Source organism: Schistocerca serialis, chromosome 5, assembly GCF_023864345.2.
Source record: "Schistocerca serialis cubense isolate TAMUIC-IGC-003099 chromosome 5, iqSchSeri2.2, whole genome shotgun sequence".
NCBI lineage: Eukaryota > Metazoa > Arthropoda > Insecta > Orthoptera > Acrididae > Schistocerca > Schistocerca serialis.
The window spans coordinates 298,396,268-298,420,561 of NC_064642.1; the positions used below are offsets into that span (position 1 = coordinate 298,396,268).

The 24,294-nt window shown below is 42.6% G+C and overlaps 1 protein-coding gene across 1 annotated transcript in view; it reads right to left on the reverse strand.

The window, feature by feature from the left end:
- LOC126482315 (UDP-glycosyltransferase UGT5-like) overlaps window positions 1-19,561 on the reverse strand; it is a 165,894-nt gene extending 146,333 nt beyond the window's left edge. The window contains exon 1 of the mRNA XM_050106354.1: window positions 19,437-19,561. The gene's annotated coding sequence lies outside the window, so the exon portion shown is untranslated. The remainder of the gene's footprint in view (window positions 1-19,436) is intronic.
- Between the last annotated feature and the right edge of the window lie 4,733 nt (window positions 19,562-24,294).

Here is a 24,294-nt window from a genome sequence, read left to right on the forward strand (position 1 = left end):
ATCCGCCTGGAATGTCATTGTCTGGAGAATAATTATCTTCAGTGATGAATCCTGCTTCGAACTACGCCCCGATGACCAGCTAAGACGTTTCTGGAAATGCCCCGAGAGCCATGGGATGCAAACCCGTCGCCCACCATATGGCCGTCAGCCAGGTGCGATGATCTGGGGAGCCATTTCATTTCACAGCATGGTCCCTTACAACGCAACGTACGTCGATATTCTACGCTCCGCTTCTTTGCCGTTCATGGGAAGTCATCCTGGGCTTACATTTCAGCAGGATAATTCCTGCTTGTCTTCATGCTTGCCAGACTAACTTGGCCTGCAAGGTCGTTAGATCTCTCTGCAGTTGAGAATGTTTGGAGAATTATGGGCAGGGCCCTCCAACTTGCTCTGGATTTTGAAAATCTCACGCACCAACTGGACAGAATAATGCACGTTATCCCTCAGGACGACAACTCAGTCAACGCCAAGCCGAATAACTGTTTGTTTAAAGGGCAGAGGTTAAACAACGCTTTACTGGCTCCCTCAATTTGTGAAGCTGCTCCTCTTTATTATATCATCCAATTTTCAGAAGGTGTCATTTGATTTGTCTCTACATGTACATGGCATCTAACGATTTCCATACCATAGGGATAATTGCTTCGTGATGTGTCGTTTTGTCAGAGTATATTTCGAAACCGGTGAGGGTTAACTTCGCAGTCAGAGGCACAGATTAAATTTTATACGTGAGTGTAGCACATATCCCCTCTTTCCAGTAAATGATCAGGGTATACGAAGTGCATATGCATACCACACCCCAAGTCAGAGTTAGGAAGTGCTTATGTTACATTCCCAACCACATAGTTGTGCTCATCCTTTGGCTTCTGTGGACACCCTACTAACCCTACCAAATGAAATCTGGACTCATCTACCTAGGCCACGGTTTTCCAGTCATCTAGGGTCCATCCAACATAGTTACGAACCCTGGAGAGACGCTGCAGGCAATGTCGCCCTATTAGCAACAACATTCGCGTCGGCTGTCTGCTGTCACAGCCATCTGGCGCAAAATTTCGCCACACTTTTCTAATGGATACGTTCGCCGTACATTCCAGTTCGATATCTGCGGTTCTTTCACGCGGTTCTTTCTTGCCTGTGTCAACACTGACAACTATACAAACGCCGCTGTTCGGTCGTCAAGTAAGACTATCGGGTACTGTGTCGTCCGTGGTGAGACGTAATGCTTGATAGGTGGCATTCTCGACACTCTTGAAACTTTGAATCTTGGAATATTGAATTCCCAAGCGATTTCGAAATGGAATGTGCCACGTGTTCGAAGTCTTAATTCCCGTCCACAATCACGTTGATAACCTTTTCTCATGAATCGCCTGAGTACAAATGACTGCTCCGCCAATGCATTGCCCTTTTATACCTCGTGAACGCGATATATCACCATATGTATATGTGCGCATCGTTATCCCATGACTTGTCACCTCAGTGTAAACTGTATGAGTATTGATTGGTGAAACTGAAGTCGAACTGATCCTTCTCAATGTTCTAATGAAGCCAAAAGTGAGATTGTGTGTTTTTCTACGTGTTACTTGGCGAACACAATCCATTTCCAGGGAAGTTTTACTTCACTGAGCGAGGTTAGGTGTTTCTCTTCTACGAGCAATGTGCGTCATTTCCCTTTACCAGAGAACTTTCCGATTTACTATCATACATTAATTACTTAAAACAGCACGACTGGTTGAATTCCGCATCGCCTGCCACGATCTTCCTTTCCTTCAAAAGCTTAATGAATCACAATAGCGATGTGATTTACGAAGCTGCTGAGACAGTCCAGGAAAAGCTGCTCAGCTTGAAGGACAGACTGTCGCTGAGAGTACTATTCGGCAATCAGGGATGGACAGTTCTGACACTGTCCAAATCCAGGTTTTGCAACAATGTATTAGCAAGAACAAAATTTTATAGAATGACTGATAGAAAGATGATCTGAACTTTAGGGATCGCTTCCCAATTTGGATTCGTCTACTTTACGAAGCTTTGGTCTTACGTAAAATCAGTAATCTGTTTGAAATCCTCTGTTCATTCACTCAGTGACCATTCTGGTACCGAAGCGGAAAAAACAGAAGGCGAAATACTGGGTTCGCCCTTCTGAAATTGTTTCACCGTGGAAGGACATAACACGGTCTGGAAGTTGGTTTCAATCCTTGTACGAACGTCGAAATGGCAGATATTAAGAAAACCAATCGTGGAATATAAAAGTAATCCAATCATTTATCAGTGAAAAGGCAGTAGTATCAGATTAGATACCTTTAAGATTATCCGCAAGAATTCGCTCCCCTTCTAGCAGAAGTTTATCGTATGTCGCTGGAGCAACGAAGGATACCTAGCGACTGGAAAAAGGCGGAGGTCAATCCCGTCTTCAAGAAGGGTCGTGGGACAGATGCACATAATTATATACCTTTATCAGTGACGGCAATATTTTAGAATTGTGGGATATGTTTCATGCTCAAGAATTATATCTGTTTTGGAGAACGAAAATCACTTCTATAAAGATCAACATGAATTCCACAAACAGATCTTGCGAAACTCAGCTCGCTCCTTTACTTCATGAAAGGAGGAGAAATATTTTCACGAAATTTTACTCACCATCTTTCTCTCTACATAGACATGATCATAACAAAATAAGAGAACTCAGAGCTCATACAGAAAGATTTAAGTGTTAATTTTTCCCACGCCCTGTTAGAGTGTAGAACTGTAGAGAAACAGTCTGAAGATGGTTGACAGAACCTTCTTCCAGCCACTTAAATGTGAATTGCAGAGTAGGCGAGGAGCTGTAGAAGATGTAGACATATGAACTCCAAGAGTATCCTGAGGTTGAAGAGGGATCCCGAACAGAATGACCTACTCCAAGCCAACCAGAAAGGATTTCGAAAGGTCCTGTCATTTGAAACAAATCCTAAACGCCATGGCAAAAGGTGATCAGGTAGGTGCAGTATTTCTGTATCTGTGAAAGCAAAAAAAATGGTTCAAATGGCCCTGAACACTATGGGACTTAAATTCTGAGGTCATCAGTCCTCCTCCTCCCTCCCCCCCCCCCCCCCTTCCCCGCTGTAAAAGCATTTGCCTAAGTATTACGTCAAAGCTTGCTAACTAAAGTACGATCATTTGTGAACGAAACCAAATGTGAGACTGGACTGGATTTCTTGGTAGGGAGGACACAACAAGTTATCTTTGATGGAGTCATCGACAGATGAAGTGTGTTGGAAACATTGCCATTCGTTTCGTAAATAAAAAGGCTCTTTTCCAATTTTAGTTGTTCCAGACGCGTTTCGCCTTTGACTAAGGCATATTCATTCGAATGTAGAAGATAGTTTTGATATGCGATATTTGCAGATTACGAAACAGTTCATTTTTTTTTTTTTTTTTTTTTTTTACGTAAGTGAGTGATTACTTACAGTTATTCCAGTTTTTGGCTGGCGTCTGCATATGCTCTCATCCGCGCACATGCTGGAGGTCTTACTGTAACTTCACTTACGAAACAAGCAAATTTTTACATTACAAACCTTTTTCTGCACAATTCTCATATTCTTTGTGCCAATTGATGTAGTGCACTATTATTATTCTGTCACCAGCTGTACAGTTTACCGAAATTGTGATTTAAGGTATTGAGTTGTAGAAAGTTGGATATGAATGTAATGGTTATCAGAGAGTGATTGCAGGTTTTGGTGTTTAGATGATTTGAGTTTTTGTTTAAATGTTTTGTGGAGGGATTAATGGACGAGTGAGGGGAAGGGGTTGGGCGGTATTATCACGATGATCATCTGTTGGAGTGGTGGTCTATTATTTCATCTATTCATGTGGACAGTGACTTGTTTATTCTGTATATTCTATCATGCAACAGAGTTTTCTGTTTTGGTTTTTGTATGTGGTAATTTTCTGGCAGCCTTAGAAGGTGTCTTATTGTTTATTTTTATGTCTTCTTTAGAGGTTGGTCTGTGACTGTTTTCTTAGGTGTTCTGCATATGTGGAATGGTTTGTCCCATACTTCCAGGCTCACGTGTTCTATGTATCTGACATCAAACATTCTGGCTATTTGTCCTACGTATCTGCCATTAGAAGTGTTGCACTGCAATTTATACATACCTGCTTTTAACCAGTGTTTCGTAATGAAATAACAGTTCGACCTCAAGCATGTGAGAAGACAAGAGGAATCGCAGATACCAGCCAAAAGCTCGAATAAGTAAGTAATCACTTATTTACGTACAAAAATAAGACTTATAATCTACGAATATTGCATATCAAAACAAAACTATCATTCTAGATTCGACTGAAGATGCCTTAAAGGCCGAAACGCGTCGAACAAATGAAAGTATAAAACAAATTGCAGTAAGAAAAAACTTTTTATTTACGGAACGAATGAGCAGCAAGGTTTCCAGCAGTTTCCTGGGCACACCCGAAGTTACTTCTACATCTGTCGACGCCTCCTCATCAAAGATAACTTGCGTCCTTCCTACTAAGAAACCCTCAACCCAGTCACAAAGTTGGTTTCATAAGCAAGCTTTGATGTTATACTGAGGCAAATGCCTTTTGGGAGTCACGAAATATTGCATCTGATTGCTTTTTACCATGGGTTTTAGGATTTCGTGAGAAAAACGAGAGTTGTTTCACATGGCAGAGGTTTTTTTTAATCCTTCCTGGTTGGCACGGAGTAGGTCATTCTGTTCGAGATCTCTCTGAGCTCGGGATATTCTTAAGAGTCCTTGTATAGTTCTATTTACAAAACGAATATTTTTATGCTTGCTGCGGATGATGGACGCACAAACTTGTTTGCCATTCATTTGACCTTGCAAACAAGGTTAATAGTAGCCTCAGACGTTTTGCAGATGTAGTTATCTATAATAAATTATTATCTGATAGTAGCTGCACAGATATTCAATCCGATTTTAGTAAAATTTCGAAATGGTTCAGAGATTGGCAACTTGCTTTAAATGTTCAGAAATACAAAACTGCGCACTTCGGAACATTTAAATACCTAGTACCCTATGGCTAAAATATCAATGAGTCACAAGCGGAATCAGTGAACTCATAGCAAAACATTTCTCCAACAGTCTGTGGGAACATGAAATAGATCGGACAGACTCAATCCTAGGTAAACAATCGGTAGGCTTCAGTTCGGTGGTAAGATATCGGGATAATGCAATCAGTCTGCAAAAGAGACTGCTTGCAAAACATTCGTGGAGTCTAACGCAGAATATTTTTCCAGCGCGTGGCGACCGCACACTTAATACTACAATAAGAAAGACAGGACGGATGGTCACAGGTTTGTTTGCCCCAGGGAGTGCGACATGGAGGTGCCGAAAAATCTGAACTGGTAGGCGCTTCAACAAAGGCGCCCCTACCCCGCAAAGATTCAAGAACCAGTACTGCGTGAAGAGTCTAATAACACGAATTTCAACCCCCTATGTATCTCTCACGCAGGAACCGTAAAGACAAGGTTACACTAATTACAGCGCACACAGAGGCAGTTAAGTAATCATTATTCCCTCGTTCAATCCGCTAATGGAAAAGTGCTATGCCTCAAAAAGTGCTGCAATGAATAGTATCCTCTATCGTGCAGTTTAGTGATTTGCAGAATATACAGGTAGATCACTCGGTTTCAGTGGCTTAGGTTGTGCCGGTTAAAAAAGTTTTATTTTTCAATATTTCGCAAAATTCTATCGAAGGACGCGCTTTTGGACAGAAGCATTGAATGACAGGTGTTTCAACATGTAGCCCGGAGAATATGCGCGAGTCGCGACCACACGTAATACAACCAAGGCTTTGCCACACGACCTTGCGGGTAGGCAACCCGTCGTAAGTCTGGCATGCGGTTCCGCGGAGGGGCGACGACCTAGCCGCTCCAGTCAGCTGCAGTACAGTCGGAGGAACAAAGCTATAAAGCTCTCCCAAGGCGACTGCTGCAGGTGCAACAGTGAAGTCTTACGAATGTTCCACCCCGCGGCTGACCTTTATCGCTAAAGAGCATAGACTGCTTCCGAGGGGATTCGCATGTTGACCTAATATTTTACTTTGGTTGGTTGTCATCACTCAAGTAACGAGTCTTGAGAACAGTATCAACAAAGAGGGTTGATTCTTATCAGAACTTATTTAATCTGCTTATAGGTTACAAGGTAAACCCGACTCCAATAACATTTCGGAGCTTGTTCAGGGATATTTTCTGAATGTTATGGTAATAGGGACTCGCTGTCTGCACTCGGTAGTTACAGAGTAATTGCGTTTCTTTGGTTTCTTACCCCCCTTTATATTTGTATTGAACTGATAGTACCAACACAGTAGTGGTATTATAGTGTGTGGGACCCATAAGGCATCTTATATTTAAATAGGCATGTAGTCCACTTCGTAGCAGCAGCAGTAATAGTAGTTTTTCAGTTCGGAGAATGGTTTGTCCAGCTATCCATGCTAATCTATCCTACACAAGACTTCATATCTGCACAACTACTGAATTCTACAACCATTTGAAACCGTTTGTAGTGAAGCCTTGATCTCAGTGCCTGCCCTCCACAATTTCCTACATTTCTCATTGTCTCAGGATGTGTCCTTAACCGATTTCTTCCGTTAATCAAGTTGTTTTATAAATTTCTTTCCTCCCCGATTTGATTCAGAACTTCCACATTAGGTATCCAATACATCCATTTAATATATCATTATCCTGTTGCAGAACATCTCAATGTCTTCCATTTTCTTTTAGTCTCAGCTGTTTATCATTGACGTCTCTCCAGTACAAGGTCCACACTCAAGACAAATAACATTCAAAAAGGGCTTAATTTTAGATATGTTAAATTTAACTTTCAGAAATGCTTTTCTTGCTATTGCGAATACTCCTATCAATTCCACTTCAGGCAGTCATTTTTCTGATAAATAACAACGCTTCTACTCCTATTAACTTTGTTTCGCTTACAACCTATTTTCAAGACGCTATCCATTCCGTTCAACTGCTCTTAAGTCCATCGTAATCTGACAATTACGATGTCAGCGCCAGACCTCGAAAATTTTATTTCTTCTCACTGAATTTTAATTCCTTTTCCAAATTCCTTTTTCTTTTGATTTACTTGGCTGCTCGGTCAATCAACAGACTGAAAATCGTGGAGATAGGCTACAGCCCTGTCCCACTCCCTTCTCAATCACTGGCTCTCATGCCTCGATCCGTGTAACTGCAGTGTGCTTTCTATATAACTTAAAAACAAGTTGCTCTCCCTGTATTTTGCCCCTCCTACTTTCAGAATTTCAGTGAGTATATTTCAATCAATTTAGTTAAAAGATTTCTCTAAATTTATAAGGGAAAATCAAAGTTTCCGTTCAAAGGCCATGCAGTCCAGAATCTGTGTGCTAATCAGTGTGAAGATACCACTTTGGTAAAATACCGTGAAGAAGTCCGGAACTGCCAGCTGCATTTCCTCGTTAGACAGGAATCATCGACCCTTCAACACCTCTTTTTAAGGGACCGAAGGTGTGATAATCGCATGGGGAGAGATCAAGTATAGGGCGGGTGCTCGACTGTATCGCACTTGAGTTGGGATAACTTCTGCGTTACAAATGCAATATGGGAACGTGCGTTACCATGAAGCAGCAGCACCCTTAGTCGCAGTTTTCTCGGCCGTGTCGCGTTAACTGCATACACAATATTCACTATCCGAAGGACGTCTGGCGGTATTCGTCCTTCGGCAGCCAAGGAAAGAACAGCACGTTGGTCCTGTTTGGATGCATTTGGTTATAACGTCACCATAGTTCACGTTTCTGCATTTATCGCAGGCATGTTAGAAAGACACGAATTCCATACGAATACCCTGCCTACATGTCGATGCTTTTTAATCTGGATCGGAGTCGCGCTACGTTGCTTATGCTCTGTAGAAACGCCCTCAAACGGGAACTTTTTGATCACCCCTTATACAGATGCTATAAACACAAATTGTCTTTCTCCAGTCAATCTTCTGAAGTAAATCAAAGTGTGAATACTGCCGCCAATGTTCGTACATTTCTCCAGAACCCAAATCTTCCCCAAGATCTGCTTCTACCAGTTTTTCCGTTCTTCTGTAAATAATTTGCGACATTATTTTGCAACCATGACTTATTGAACTGATGGCTCGTTAATATTCACACCTATTAGCTCCTGCCTTAGAATTTGAGTTGTTGCGGTCTCTTTGAAGTCATGCCGACGAATTCTGATTACAGACACTGTACGCCTGTACCAGTGTTCCAACGTTGCTTCAGTGTTTCGAGAGGATACTGCACCACCCATCACTAACACGCGGATTAGGTGTGTAATGTCTTGCCGACTTTGCATATCGTGGTCCCCTCCGTAGTTATGTCAAGTGACAATTATTTTCGACCATTTTCTTCTCGAATTATTACTGGAACAGAATTACTAGCAGACATGGTTTCAGTTTTACCACACGACATATCACTCATAACCAGCCATCAGTGCCCATTCAAACCTTTAACTTTGTAATATAGCTTTCTTTGTCGCTGATGGGATGTACTAAAATCCCACACCATTTATTTTGAAATGTCCTTTTGCGGACCACTTCTACTACCCTTCTTGTAAACGAGTGTGACTGTTTTAGAATCTCAGACAAGGTTCTGAGCTCAAATGAAATGACGTTCCTCTAACAGTTATTTCCTCCGTGTCAACCAGCATTAATTCCCATAAAGTATAAAGGACGACATTTGTGACCAGATAGAGGATTTCTTGGTAGGAGTACGTAAGATGTTATCTTGGATGAAAAGTCAGACAGAAACTATGATCTTGAGGTGTACAATAGGGAGGTGTATTGAGACCCTAGCTGTTCATCTTTTATGTCAGATTCTTTTTAGACGACACTAATAACCTCTCGCTTTTTGCAGATGAAAGTACTATCTGGAATAGGCTGCATAAATATTCAGACAGACGTTGATAAAGTTTCAGAGTTGTGGGAGGTCGGTAGCTTTATTTAAATGTTTAGAAATATAAAACTGAACACTTCTAAAAGTGCAAAAACATACCTACAAGTGCAATACCATTGACTCAAAAACAATCAGTCAAGGTTGAATTTTGTAGCGGTATGAACTGATCTGGTCACATGGGCTTAGTTGTAGGTAAGCAGATGGTGGACGGGTTTGGTCCATTTACAGGTTACTGAAAAATGCACTCAGTTTATAAAATACTCGAGTAACTCATCCTAGAACATTATCGCAGTGTCTGGGACCCATATCTAATAGGACTAACCGGTGAAATCGTATTAAAGAACGAAGGGCAGGACGAATGGTCAGAGGTGTGATCAACGGGAGATGATGTAAACCCTAAACTGGCGTAAGCTTGGAGAAAGAATCATCCCACGAAGCCTGAACAAAGGTTTCAAAAATCAGTATTTAGTGAGAAGTCTAGGAATACACTACACTCTCTAGGTACTGCTGCTGTAGGTGTCGCGAATATACACTCCTGGAAATGGAAAAAAGAACACATTGACACCGGTGTGTCAGACCCACCATACTTGCTCCGGACACTGCGAGAGGGCTGTACAAGCAATGATCACACGCATGGCACAGCGGACACACCAGGAACCGCGGTGTTGGCCGTCGAATGGCGCTAGCTGCGCAGCATTTGTGCACCGCCGCCGTCAGTGTCAGCCAGTTTGCCGTGGCATACGGAGCTCCATCGCAGTCTTTAACACTGGTAGCATGCCGCGACAGCGTGGACGTGAACCGTATGTGCAGTTGACGGACTTTGAGCGAGGGCGTATAGTGGGCATGCGGGAGGCCGGGTGGACGTACCGCCGAATTGCTCAACACGTGGGGCCTGAGGTCTCCACAGTACATCGATGTTGTCGCCAGTGGTCGGCGGAAGGTGCACGTGCCCGTCGACCTGGGACCGGACCGCAGCGACGCACGGATGCACGCCAAGACCGTAGGATCCTACGCAGTGCTGTAGGGGACCGCACCGCCACTTCCCAGCAAATTAGGGACACTGTTGCTCCTGGGGTATCGGCGAGGACCATTCGCAACCGTCTCCATGAAGCTGGGCTACCGTCCCGCACACCGTTAGGCCGTCTTCCGCTCACGCCCCAACATCGTGCAGCCCGCCTCCAGTGGTGTCGCGACAGGCGTGAATGGAGGGACGAATGGAGACGTGTCGTCTTCAGCGATGAGAGTCGCTTCTGCCTTGGTGCCAATAATGGTCGTATGCGTGTTTGGCGCCGTGCAGGTGAGCGCCACAATCAGGACTGCATACGACCGAGGCACACAGGGTCAACACCCGGCATCATGGTGTGGGGAGCGATCTCCTACACTGGCCGTACACCACTGGTGATCGTCGAGGGGACACTGAATAGTGCACGGTACATCCAAACCGTCATCGAACCCATCGTTCTACCATTCCTAGACCGGCAAGGGAACTTGCTGTTCCAACAGGACAATGCACGTCCGCATGTATCCCGTGCCACCCAACGTGCTCTAGAAGGTGTAAGTCAACTACCCTGGCCAGCAAGATCTCCGGATCTGTCCCCCATTGAGCATGTTTGGGACTGGATGAAGCGTCGTCTCACGCGGTCTGCACGTCCAGCACGAACGCTGGTCCAACTGAGGCGCCAGGTGGAAATGGCATGGCAAGCCGTTCCACAGGACTACATCCAGCAACTCTACGATCGTCTCCATGGGAGAATAGCAGCCTGCATTGCTGCGAAAGGTGGATATACACTGTACTAGTGCCGACATTGTGCATGCTCTGTTGCCTGTGTCTATGTGCCTGTGGTTCTGTCAGTGTGATCATGTGATGTATCTGACCCCAGGAATGTGTCAATAAAGTTTCCCCTTCCTGGGACAATGAATTCACGGTGTTCTTATTTCAATTTCCAGGAGTGTAATATTTGAATATTCGTAATTAGAGAGCGGGAGAGGTATTTACTTAGTCAATCTCCTGTGTTCCATACGCAGTCAAAGGGAGAAACCCTATTTCGTCGTACAGTGGGACGTCACTTCCACGCACTTCAGTGATTTGCACAGTGTAAATATAGTTACCACCACCCTTCTAGATTCCCCAACTCTTAAAAATGTAGTCTTTTCTGTACAAGTTGGAGACAACCTTTCACTCCCTATATTTTTTTTCCCTGTGACTTTAGGATTTCGAAGTGTGTTTTCTAACCAACACTTTCAAACTTTTTTCTAAATCTACAGATATATGTGTGGCATGCAGTGTTATATTGAATGTGAAGAATTCATCTGGGTTTAAACCCATGAATCTGAATTTGTGAGGCCAACACTATCCATTGCTCTACCAGCGCTGGTAAGACTAGTAAAAATCACAGCCCAGTCATTAATGTGACAACCTGTCAAAAGCCTGAATACTCACCTTATGCAGCAGGAAGAAAGTCATTGAGATTCTGGAAGGCACCAACAGGGATGTGGGGCCATGTCAACTTCAGCGCCATGGCCTGCTGGGCTAGGTTTGTCTGTCGAGCATCCATGACACGTAAAGTACTATCGAAGTGGTCTCTCAGATTCTCTATTGGGTTTAATGTGGGGAGTTTGGTGGCAAGGGGAGTACATTCCTCTTCAATCCACGCATGTACTCTGAAGTGTGAGACACGTTGGCACTGACCTACTGGTAGATGCCATAGCGATGAGGAGAAACGAATTGGATGTGAGGGTGGACATATGTACATCCTCGCGCAGATCCTGTGTGCCTTTCGGAATGATGAGATCACCCAGGGAAAACATCACGAGGATTGTAACGCTCCCTCCTCCGACCTCGCCCTTCGAACGATTGTTGCAGGGTGTTTGCTTTCAGACATTTCAAGCCGAACGAGCCAATGGCCATCTGGCCGATGGTCCATAAAACGTGATTCATCTGAAAAGATCCCCTGTAGCCACTCAGTGGAGGTCCAGTTGCGGTACTGGATGCCTTCGCCTTCGGCGCCGACGAACAGCAGTCATGCGTGCACGAATCAGGCGCCTGCTGCGGAGGTTCATATGTAGCAACTGAACAGTCGTCTAAGAGACACTACTGGTAGCCCCTTGGCTCACCTGAGCGGGCAGTTGCTAAACAGTTACACGTCAGTTCTCCCGCACACGTCTCCGCAGTCTTCCCCTCCTGTCATCTGTGGCCTGTAGTGCGCCACAGTTGCCCCGGCACCGGTTTTGAATAGCGCCATACTGTCATGCGTGATATACACTACTGGCCATTAAAATTGCTACATCAAGAAGAAATGCAGATGATAAACGGAAATTCATTGGATAAATATGTTATACTAGAACTGACATGTTATTACATTTTCACGCAATTTGAGTGCGTAGATCCTGAGAAATCAGTACCCAGAACAACCACCTCTGGCCGTAATAACGGCCTTGATACGCCTGGGCATTGAGTCAAACAGAGCTTGGATGGCGTGTACAGGTACAGCTGCCCATGCAGCTTCAACACGATACCGCAGTTCATCTAGAGTAGTGACTGGCGTATTGTGACGAGCCAGTTGCTCGGCCACCATTGACTGGACGTTTTCAGTTGGTGAGAGATCTGGAGAATGTTCTGGCCAGGGCAACAGTCGAACATTTTCTGTATCCAGAAACGCCCGTACAGGACCTGCAACATGCGGTCGTGCATTATCCTGCTGAAATGTAGGGTTTCGCAGGGATCGAATGAACGGTAGAGCCACGGATCGCAACACGTCTGAAATGTAACGTCCACTGTTCAAAGTGCCGTAAATGCGAACAAGAGGGGACCGAGACGTGTAACCAATGGCACCCCATTCCATCACGCCGGGTGATACGTCAGAATGGCGATGAACGAATACACACTTCAAATGTGCGTTCTCTCCGATGTCGCCAAACACGGATGCGACCATCACGATGCTGTAAAGAGAACCTGGATTCATCCGAAAAAATGACGTTTTGCCATTGTGCACCCAGGTTCGTCGTTGAGTACACCATCGCAGGCGCTCCTGTCTGTGATGCAGCATCAAGGATAACCGCAGCCGTGGACTCCGAGCTGATAGTCCATGCTGCTGCAAACGAACTGTTCGTGCAGATGGTTGTCTTGCAAACGTCCCTATCTGTTGACTCAGGGATCGGGACGTGACTGCACGATCCGTTACAGCCATGCGGATAAGATTCCTGTCATCTCGACTGCTAGTGATACGAGGCCGTTGATCCATCACGGCGTTCCGTATTACCCTCCTGAACTCACCAATTCCATATTCTGCTAATAGTCATTGGATCTCGACCAACGCGAGCAGCAATGTCGCAACACTATAAACCGCCATCGCGATAGGCTACAATCCGACCTTTATCAAAGCCGGAAACCTGACGGTACGCATTTCTCCTCCTTACACGAGGCATCACAACCACGTTTCACCAGGCAACGCCGGTCAACTGTTGTTTGTGTATGAGAAATCGGCTGGAAATTTTCCTCATGTCAGCACGTTGTAGGTGTCGCCACCGGCGCCATCCTTGTGTGAATTCTCTGAAAAGCTTATTTGCTTATCACAGCATCTTCTACCTGTCGGTTAAATTTCGTTTCTGTAGCACGTCATCTTCGTGGTGTAGCAATTTTAATACCCAGTGGTGTACTTTAACCACGGCGGCACGCGGACAGCCTCCAGACTTAGCCGTTTTGGGAATGCTTCCTCCGTTGGCCCTAAACCCAATGATGATGCCTTTTGGTCTCATAAATCTACGATAACGACTTCACTGTATTCTGGGTCCCTCAATACGCTGTATATACCCTCTGGCCTCCATTGCTAGTGCTGTCGCCTATCGTCTGTGAGTGGTTATTGTGTGTTGACGACGAACATGGACGGTGGTCACAATGTGGCTGGACCGCACAGGAACTAATAATCCATTATATGACCTGAACAACTTCTAGATATGAATTAAAGAAAACAGAAGTGAGAAGCTAGAATCAGTTCATTTAACTCGTTACAACTCATATCTACATGGTATTTTCGTATTCTATTGAAAGCTCCGCTCTAACTAGCAGTAATTTAAGCTTATCGAGTTTAGTATGCTCTTTCACAGTCAATTCAAGACAGAAACTGTTGATATTTCCAACACTATTTTCTCATCGAGAGTGAGATAATTCTAAACACTTTCCTGCCAGATGAGTAAAGTCCCATGTAATACGAGACTCAAACAGCATGGAGTGGAGTTTATGCCTGCTCTCTTCCTGTCGGAACGTCTGCGTACCTTTGCTGTAGCACAGGAAACCCTTTGGCGCTGACGGTTCAATATTTCTGCTCACAGCGGACAGAAAACGATAGACTGTTTTACTGCTGCGTTGTTCATTACGTAATGAGTTTAAGGGCCCTTCTATTTGGAAGCACATTGTGTTTTGATGTTTATAATCTTCTTTCGTTTTGTTTCGGTTAATATAAACTGATACTACTAATGTCAAAAGTAAATAACCGGATCAGGTATAATATATGCTAACGAGGCTGGTAAGTCCTCACTTGTTTTGTTCATAAACTGAAATGAGTATATCTAAATACTCTAATCTCTTTTTAGTTTCTTTTAGTATATTCTCTCCAAATATTAAATCCGTACAGTTTTCCACAGTTTGGACACGAAAAGGTTAATCATCCAAGTTCGAAAAGCTTCTCTATGCACCAGCAAGTGATGTGGACACAGTCAAATGCTAAGGCGGAAGAAGGTAAATCACGAAACCCAATGTCGATTTTACAATACCTATTCAGGAGTGGAATTTTTTGTGCAGCGTCTTTTTACTCATTAAAAGCTGCACCTAACAATTTTATTTAAAAGACTGAAGAAAGAATCTATCTTTGTAACATTTGTAGATTTAGAAAAAAGCTCTTGACAATCTTGACTAGAATATTCCCTTTGACATTTTGAAATTAGAAGGTTAATATACTGGGGACAAAAGTTTACCTATAACTTGAGTAGAAGCGTCTAGGAGCACGAGAGTGAGGCAACAGTTAAGAAGGGAGCGAGACAAAAGATGTTTTCCACTTGCAGCAAACGATGAAGAAAACCAAGGAAATCGGTACGTAATTGTCGTGGAACTGCTGTAAGACATTTTCAGTATGCTATCTACCGTTTTCTGCCTCGAGGGGAAATCGATAAATAGCATGTTCCACAACAAATCTGAGTGTATCAGGGGTCACGTTCAGGACGTTTTGTGTAACATTAGCCTTCAGTTCAGCTACGTTTGTAATCGGAGCACTGAAGACAGTATCATTAAGATAACCCGACAGCCAGAAGTCGCACGGATGAAGATCAGGTGATCCGGACGGCCAGACTGAAGGGACATGACGGCAGGTAATTCTAGTGTTTCCACAATGCCTCTACAGCAGCTGCTTCACTGGCTGTGCAATGTGCGAAGGAAAGCTACCTTGCTTCAAAATGATCCTGTCCATACTTCCACGCAGCTCAACGATTGGAACGACGTCGGTGGGAAGAAGACCCACAGCCTTTACCAGTGACGGTACAAGTAACAGGACTCTCAGGATCAATCTCCTCTATAAAATTACGATAAAAGATGTCGTCCACCCGCACCACAAAGTTATCTTCGCAGAAAGTAGCTATGCCGGTTAAAATGCGAGCTGATTTTCCGTTGCCCATATTCTGCAATTCTGTGTAGACATGTCCTTTGAGATGGAGATGGTCTCATCTGTCCACAGAATGTTTCATAGCCATTCATTGACCACTTCCATACGAGCAAAAATTCTAGAGCAAACGAGTCTTACTGGCAGGTCACCTTGAAGCACCTCCTGAACACAGGTAATCTTGCGTGGGTAGCAACGCAGTATGTTTAGTACGTACAATTTTATGCGCCATGTTCAGACATGTCCAAAGTTCGGGCAATTCACCGCGCGCTGTGTGTTCGCAGTCCACCGTTCAAATCCTCCTGCAAACAAGTGGCCTCGTCTTCGACATACATCGAATCAACTTCTTCCCTCTGCCAAACCGCGTTTCAAAGGAACTTACCTTTCAAATGTCGTAATCATTTTCTCCGGACCCTCCGCAGAACAATAAAAAGTGTGACGTCCTCCACATGAGAATAAAAAATCCGTTAAGTTTGATTACATGATAAATAATACAAAATTTAAACGTTGTCGAGTCAGTTACAATTACAGTTACGAACAGCTTAAATTGGAAACATCACTTACGATGTGTTGTGGGGAAAACGAACCAAAGACTGCGTTTTATTGGCAGCACACGTACGAGATGCAACAAGTCTTCTACAGAGAATGCCTAAATTAGGCTTGTCCGCTCTCTTCTGGAGTATAGCTACGCGGTATATGTTTTACCATATAGAATTGACGGAGCACACCGAAGAAGTTAAAAAAGGACAGCTCGTTTTGTATTATCGCGAACTAACAGTGTCACGGATATGATACGGGAGCCGGGATGACAATTATTAAAACAAAGGCGTTTTCGTTGCGACGAGATCATTCCACAAAATTTCTATCACCAACTCTTCCTCCGAATGCGAAAATATTTTGTTGACTCAGAGCTACATAGGGAGTAATGACTATCGTAATAAAATAAGAAGCAGAACTTACACGGAAATATTTAGGCTTTCATTTTTCCCACGTGCTATTAAAGTGGGGCGATCGATAAAGAGTGGTCCAGTACACCCTCTGCTATGCATCTGGATGTGAATTGCAGAGCAGTGATGTAGATAGTAGTATTAAATTAACCTTTGTAGAGAGGATCCAAGGAAGGACATGCGCCTTGTCACAAATTATATCAGTGAACACAGGAACGTCACAGTGATGCTCTCCGAACTCTAGTGACAGGCCTTACAACAAAGGTGTTGTAAAAATCAAGTGTCCTACAGTCTTCATGAAGATGAATGGCTGGCATTTCTAAGAAAACAGGTTCAAATCCTGCCTCGGGCATGGATGCGTGTGATGTTTTTAGGTTAGTTAGGTTTAAGTAGTTCTAAGTCTAGGGGACTGATGACCTCAGAGCCATTTGAACTATTTTGAAATAAATTACACGTAAGTACAGAACTTTTAACACGAAACTGAACACGTCCTAAATCCCAGAGTCTATAGTATTACGTATTTTATTATTGCGTGTCTTCAGTTCGACCGCGGGAGGTGGGCCTGTAGCCCCGGTACTCCTGCGTCAAAAATAAAAACAAATAGCCCTGTATATAGTGTGTCGTCCATCAAAGGTGCATTGCGTCGCAGAGACGTTTACCGTTAAAATTTTGGGAAATACGGAAGCGTCCGATCCCACCCGTCTGCTTTGACCCATGACGTCACAAATATGGCGGAAATAAAAACAAACACACACACACACTTTCCACAAGAAGCCTAATGACACTAACGGGACAAACGCGGGAAATGGGGTGTTTTGGGTGGAGGGCAAACTAAATATAAACAAATTTAGACGCCTTGCGTAGCTACAACGTGTAAGTGAAGACAGCCATGCATGAATACCCACCCACCTCCCCAGGGGTCGTAACCCCTGCAACCCATAGAAGATAAAGATGCTTCAGTAGCTGATTAGTGTTTTTTGTCTTTTTAAAAAAATCTCACGGGATAGAACGAACAGATCAGAAAGATAAATATAATAAACAAACAGAAATTCGAGGAAACATAATTAAAATAAATAATACGCGTTTTTAAATTTTAAAAAAATATCTCACGAGATAGAACGAACAGATCAGAAAAGTAAATAAAATAAGATAAAACAGAACTGAAGACAGCCACACACAAACCGAACTCCGCGCCGTCATGACGTCACACACGACAACACCCTTACGTCACGGGTCAAAGCCGAGGCGCTGGATCGGACGCTTCTGTCGACCCATTGTCTTACTATTACGAAGACCCCCATGGCAACTGACAAGGAATAAGCAGGTAACAAATCAGATGCAAAGAAGTAACTTTTCATTACAATGATAAAAGAAAACTACCGTAATCGAATGGGTCGACAGAAGCGTCCGATCCCACGCGTCGTCTTTGACCCGTGACGTAAGGGTGTTGTGTGTGACGTCATGACGGCACGGAGTTTGGTTTGAGTGTCGCTGTCTCCAGTTCTGTTTTATCTTATTTTATTTACTTTTCTGATCTGTTCATTCTACCTCGTGAGATTTTTTAAATTTAAAAACACTTATTACTTATTTTAATTATCTGCTTCCTCGAATTTCTGTTTTAGTTTATTATATTTATCTTTCTGATCTGTTGGTTCTATCCCGTGAGATTTTTTTTTAAAAAGACAAAAAACACTAATCAGCTACTGAAGCATCTTTATCTTCTATGGGTTGCAGGGGTTACGACCCCTGGGGAGGTGGGTGGGTATTCATGCATGGCTGTCTTCACTTACACGTTGTAGCTACGCAAGGCGTCTAAATTTGTTTATATTTAGTTTGCCCCCCACCCAAAACACCCCATTTCCCGCCCTTGTCCCGTTAGTGTCATTAGGCTTCTTGTGGTAAGTGTGTGTGTTTTTGTTTCCGCCATATTTGTGACGTCATGGGTCAAAGCAGACGGGTGGGATCGGACGCTTCCGTACATCGCATAGAATATTGCATGTCATAGGAGAAAATTAACGACAAGAACTGAAGTTCTGTAAACCACAAGGAAAAAATCCAGGGCTAGAACTAAGCCTCCAACAATCCTTCACTCTGTCTACAACGCAGAAAACCATATTTCTCTAACTGAACTACCAATTACTAAATAATAAAAGAATACCACAATACCTCCTCTTCGCCAACAGGAAAAAAATGAAGTTTTGTACAACTGCATATAGGATACTGTATATGACAGTTACGTCCATAGTTCGTAATCTGCACAGATAACATAGCTTCTTTACATCCAGTCCTATTACTTCTTCCTCACATTGCCGCTAAACTTGAAAACTCTGCCACCTGTTTGTCACCCAATTGCCGTTTCGCTGTTGCTCTGCATTGCCTTTACCAATTAATCTAAATACCTGCAGACTTCGTACTTAAATCTCTCGTTTTACTTTAATTTACAGGGAGAGCACGTCACTCTCATCTCTTCATTTTTGTGAGACGTTTCTTAGCCGTTTTCTTAGAGAAGATCTTTTGACACTGCGCGAGTCCATGCTCCTTACAGTGACACCATTTTACAACCAACTGAAGTTACAAATTCCAACAGTCTTATCACTTTCGCTAAATACGTATAGGCCCTATGTATCTCACTGGAGCTGTTACTCGTTCGTTCATACAACTTAAACTATTTTAATTCTACCATTAATGAAGCCACGTGATAGTTTGAAGTATATAAAAGGCATAAATGGAAAGAAATATACCGTACAACATTTTTACAAATATAAAGTTAACATCGCTGTAGATTTTATCTCACAGCTCCGAGTACGGTAACACGAAAACACACTGCCGGCCGCCTGAATGTTTCTTACGTCACAATAAACTGTTCATTACGACATTGTTTTTATAAAATTACTTGGTTATCAAATGTAACGCCTACCTTTCAAGCTTCGTTCTGTGTTGGTTCGGGAAACTATACAAATCCAATTCTATACAATGCACATACATCCACAGCCTCACTGTCCGCGCCTCCCGCTGAGTACTGACGTTCTCGCTGTCAAAGCAGGCAGCGGTTAATCGGAGAAGATACAACCTCTGGAGCATTCGTTCACGGCCGCCTGTACAGGCGGCCGTGATTCATTCCACGCTCCTCATGCCGTTGCATGTAGAATCTCTGACCTAGGTCTGCAGACTGCAGAGTACAGATGTGGTAATACAGGCATGCGTGATTGAATTGACTGGGCTAATCTCAACGACACATTTTCCTTTCGCCCCTCAGAGCTATTAATCTTAAGATAAATTTAATGTTTCAATGCTTGTGAAGTCAGTGAAGACTCGGAATTTTTTCCTGGACACTTGAGCGCTTAAAGCTGTCGTACATTCTGGGCGCTGTTAACGATAACAGCTAGCTCTAAACTGTGTGAATACAAAGCGTGGTGAGGTAATTTACTACCGCGAGTACTTTGTTGTCGACGCGCATGTTGAACTGACAACTTCGTGGTCACAATTTCTCACAGAAACCGAGCGTTAGAACGTAGATATAAATTCCGAGTTTGTTACAGAAAAAAATTGATAGGCCTGCTAGAATAAAAGGTTTTTGAAGGAAATGAAAATTTAAAACGTTAAAAATACATTGCTTTCATCATTACAGCTTCCAGAGAAACAAATTAGCAAACGCTATCTACAGGAAAAGGGGCTACACTCCAATTTAGTCGATTTTCCCAAAATTAGATGATTGCAACTGCTTGTGGCTGTGAATGATGCCATGGGAACCGGTTTTCTGTGGATTCTCTCAGTCGATTAAGACAAATACCAGGGTGGTTTACACCCCCCCCCCCCCCCCCCACACACACACACACACACAAACCATGAAAAATTACCTTCTCCGTCTGAGCTTGTGCTCCTTCCAAAATGGTGACACTTGGGGCCCTCCCATTATGTGAAGCAGAATAAGTGACACTAAGACAGTATCATAATATTCTTATGTGTGTCATTTTTATGATTGCAGTATGCATGAAAACATTGTAGGCTCTTTGCAAGGAGCAATGGAATAAGATGTTTTGTCAGATGGGCCACTCTTCCTATAAAGTTATAGTTATTCCATCATTTCTTCTAATGTGGAAGGAATACATGACTGATGGTTCAGGATTATGCTGTGCTAGTCCTATGACTTACAGAAGGTAGATGGTTTCAAGAAGGCACCATGCCAGTATTGAGTATGACAGTTGCACTTGCAAAAAGTTAATATTTTTATGGCCGGCCAGAGTGGCCGAGCGGTTCTAGGCGCTGCAGTCTGGAACCGCGCGACCGCTACGGTTGCAGGTTCGAATCCTGCCTCGGGCATGGACGTATGTGATGTCCTTAGGTTAGTTAGGTTTAAGTAGTTCTAAGTTCTAGGGGACTGATGACCTCAGCTGTTAAGTCCCATAGTGCTCAGAGCCATTTGAACCATTTAATATTTTATGCAATTTTTCAGGAACATAATAATGAATCCTAATTGATATTCTTGATCTCCCAATTTCTTGAATATTTACCTTATCCAACATGTCTAGGATGTTACCATAGATCACAAACCATTAAATGATAATCTTCCATCCTTCCCTGCTTCATAAAGCTTGCATCTCCCAGCCTTTTATCGATCATGGACCGTTTGAGTAATCAGTTTTGTGCCTGGGTTGATGCGGCGCACCACAAATCTCTCTCCTGCTTTGATCCCTTTATCTCAGATAGCACTTAGACCTAAGTATCACATTAACATGAAAGGCTCTCACTCAAATGAAATTCATTGAGTTGCATGCGAAGCTACTGACAACAAAATCTGGAAGTAACTTCTAGACAGAGAAATTGTCATCTCTAGGTTTTTTTATACCTCTCATAATCAAATGATACAACATATGGAATGCAGTCCCTCTCCTGTACCTCTGCACAACTTTTTTTTTCCATTCCTTCCCAAGTTTTCGATTGTTAAATACATGGGCATGCTGAAAAGTGATGCCCCTGAGTTTTTTTTATAAGAAAACTCTTAAAGCTTCTTGAATAAAACAAGCATCAACATTCAACATCATTATTCTCTATGTCTAAATATTTGTTTCTCAACATGCTCGCCCTGGCAACAAAACCATTTCTCCCAATAAGAGACCAGTTTGTTGATACCATCACTGTAGAATGTTTGACTTTGTTGACAGAGCCAGAACCTCACTTCTTGCATCATTTCATCACTTTCAAAAAGAAGTTTTCAAAAGTTTCTTTAAGTTTTGGAAAGAGATGAAAATCAGATGGAGTAAATTGGGACCTTGTGGAGTATGATAGGTGACAGTGAACCTGAAGCATCAGATGGTTGCAGATGTCACAGCATTTGTGTGTGGTCTGACATTGTCATACTGAAGGAGAGGGTGCTCCATGTGTGGATAAACTCTTCAAATTCGAAACTCCATTACAGTACGCTCTTTCTCGTGCACTGACATAGTTACACTACACATCACCAAGTTACACGATACAATTCGGAGCCCTCTAATGGCAGAGGGCAGCACATATTTAGACATGAAGGATAAAGATGTAGAATTTTAGTAACGTTTATTTTGTTTAAAAAAACTTTAAGAGTTTTTTCATATAAAAAATTCAGAGGCATTGCTTTTCAGCATGCCTTCAAATTTAAATGGAAGAGCAGCAGTCCTTTGGTGCACATAAGGCAGAGGAAATGCTCACTATTTTCCATCATTCTTTGATTTTGGCTCTCATTATTTTGTGCTTCATGTTTTAGCCTTTTTCAGTGAAGAGGTTATATTTTTCTTTCATCTTTGACTTCTTAATGCTACAGCTGAAAACTGTTGGTAACAATTTGCAGGTTTTTCTTGTGGCAACTCCCATTTCCTTCAGGCATTGATTTCTGTGTCAGTACCACACAGATAATGCAGATCTAGGGGGAGGAGAAAATTTAGTATTCATGCCCCCCCCCCCCCCCCCCCCACCTGCTGACAACATTTTACTAAACGCAACTATCTTTTTACTGTTAGAGTATAAAGCAGCCTGAAAACTCTTATCAGTACCCACTCTAACTACTTAAGAGAGTATAAAATATTTGCAGATGGGGGGAGGGGGGGGGGGGGGGCTTAAGTTTAAGTAAATGCAATCAACAATATAAAATAGGAATCAACTTAATTTTTCAAGGAACTCCCTGACAGAATAGAAGGAGTGACCCATGAGGAAACTCTTCAATTTCAATTTGAAAGCACATGGATTACACTAAGATTTTTGAATTCTTGTGGTAGCTTCTTGAAAATGGATGCAGCAGTATACTGCACACCTTCCTGCACGATAGTTAAGAAAGTGCAATCCAAATGCATGTTGGATTTCTGCCTAGTATCAACTGAGTGAAAGCTGCAAATTCTTGGGAATAAGCTGATATTGCTAACAAGAAACGACAGTGAAGAATATATTTATTGAAAAGCCAATGTCAGAATACCCAGACTAGTGAACAGAGGTCAACAGGAGGTTTATGAACTTACACTGCTTATTGATCGAACTGTCCATTTCTGAGTAAAAAATGTCCTTTGAGAATGAGAAGAGGTACTCCAAAATAAAATACTGTATGACATAAGCAAATCAAAATAAGCAAAGTAGGCTAATTTTCATGTCAAATGATCACTTACTTCAGATACTGTTCAAATAGTAAAAATGGCAGCATTAAGTCTGTGAACAGGATCCTGAATGTGGGCTTGCCACAGCAGTTTACTATGTATCTGAACATCTAGAAATTTGAACTGTTCAGTTACATTAATCATACACCTATTCTATGAAATTAAAACATCGGGTTTTGTTGAATTGTGTGTTAGAAACTGTAAAAACTGAGTCTTACTGTGATTTAGTGCTAGTTTATTTTCTACAAGCCATGAACTGCACTATGTGAAACAGGGCCAAACTAGTGTCATCAGCTAACAGAAATGTTTTAGAATTACCTGTAATACTAGAGAGCATATCATTTACATAAATAAGGAACAGGAGTCGCCCAACACTAATCCCTGGGGTACCCCCCACCATACCCCACTCACACATCACATCGTAGCCATTCTCAACACTGTCAATAATGACCTTTTGCTGTCTGTTGTTAAAGGACGAGGTGAACCAACTGTGAGCTATTCCCTGTATTCCGTAATGGTCCAGCTTCTGGAGCAATATTTTGTGATCAACACAATCAAATGCCTTAGTTAAATCAAAAAATATGCCTGGCGTTCAAAACCTTTTGTTTAATCCCTCCAGTACCTCACAGAGCAAAGAGAATATAGCATTTACAATTGTTAAAGGACTTCTAAAGCCGAATTGAACATTTGATAGCAAATTATGTGATACAGAATGATCAATTACCCTTACATACACAGCCTTTTCAATAACTTCTCAAACACCAATGACAAAGAAATAGGTCTAAAATTATCTACATTATTCCTTTCTCCCCATTTTATAAAGCAGCTTTGCTGCTGTTTACTTTAATCATTCAGGAAACTGGCCATTCTTAAAGGAAAAGTTCCAAATATGCCTAAGCAGGGGTACCATGTGTAGCACAGTACTTAAATATTCTGCTGGGCACTCCATGATATCTATGAGAGTTCTTAGTCTTCAGTGATTTAATTATTGGCTCAGTCTCCCCCTTGTTAGTATCACAGAGGAGTATTTCAGACATCAGTCTCAGAAAGGCATTTTCCAAGAGAGTTAGATGACTCCCTGTAGAAACAGTTTTTATTTAATTCACCAGCGATGCTCAGAAAATGGTTGTTAGATACTGTACATATATCTGACGTATCATT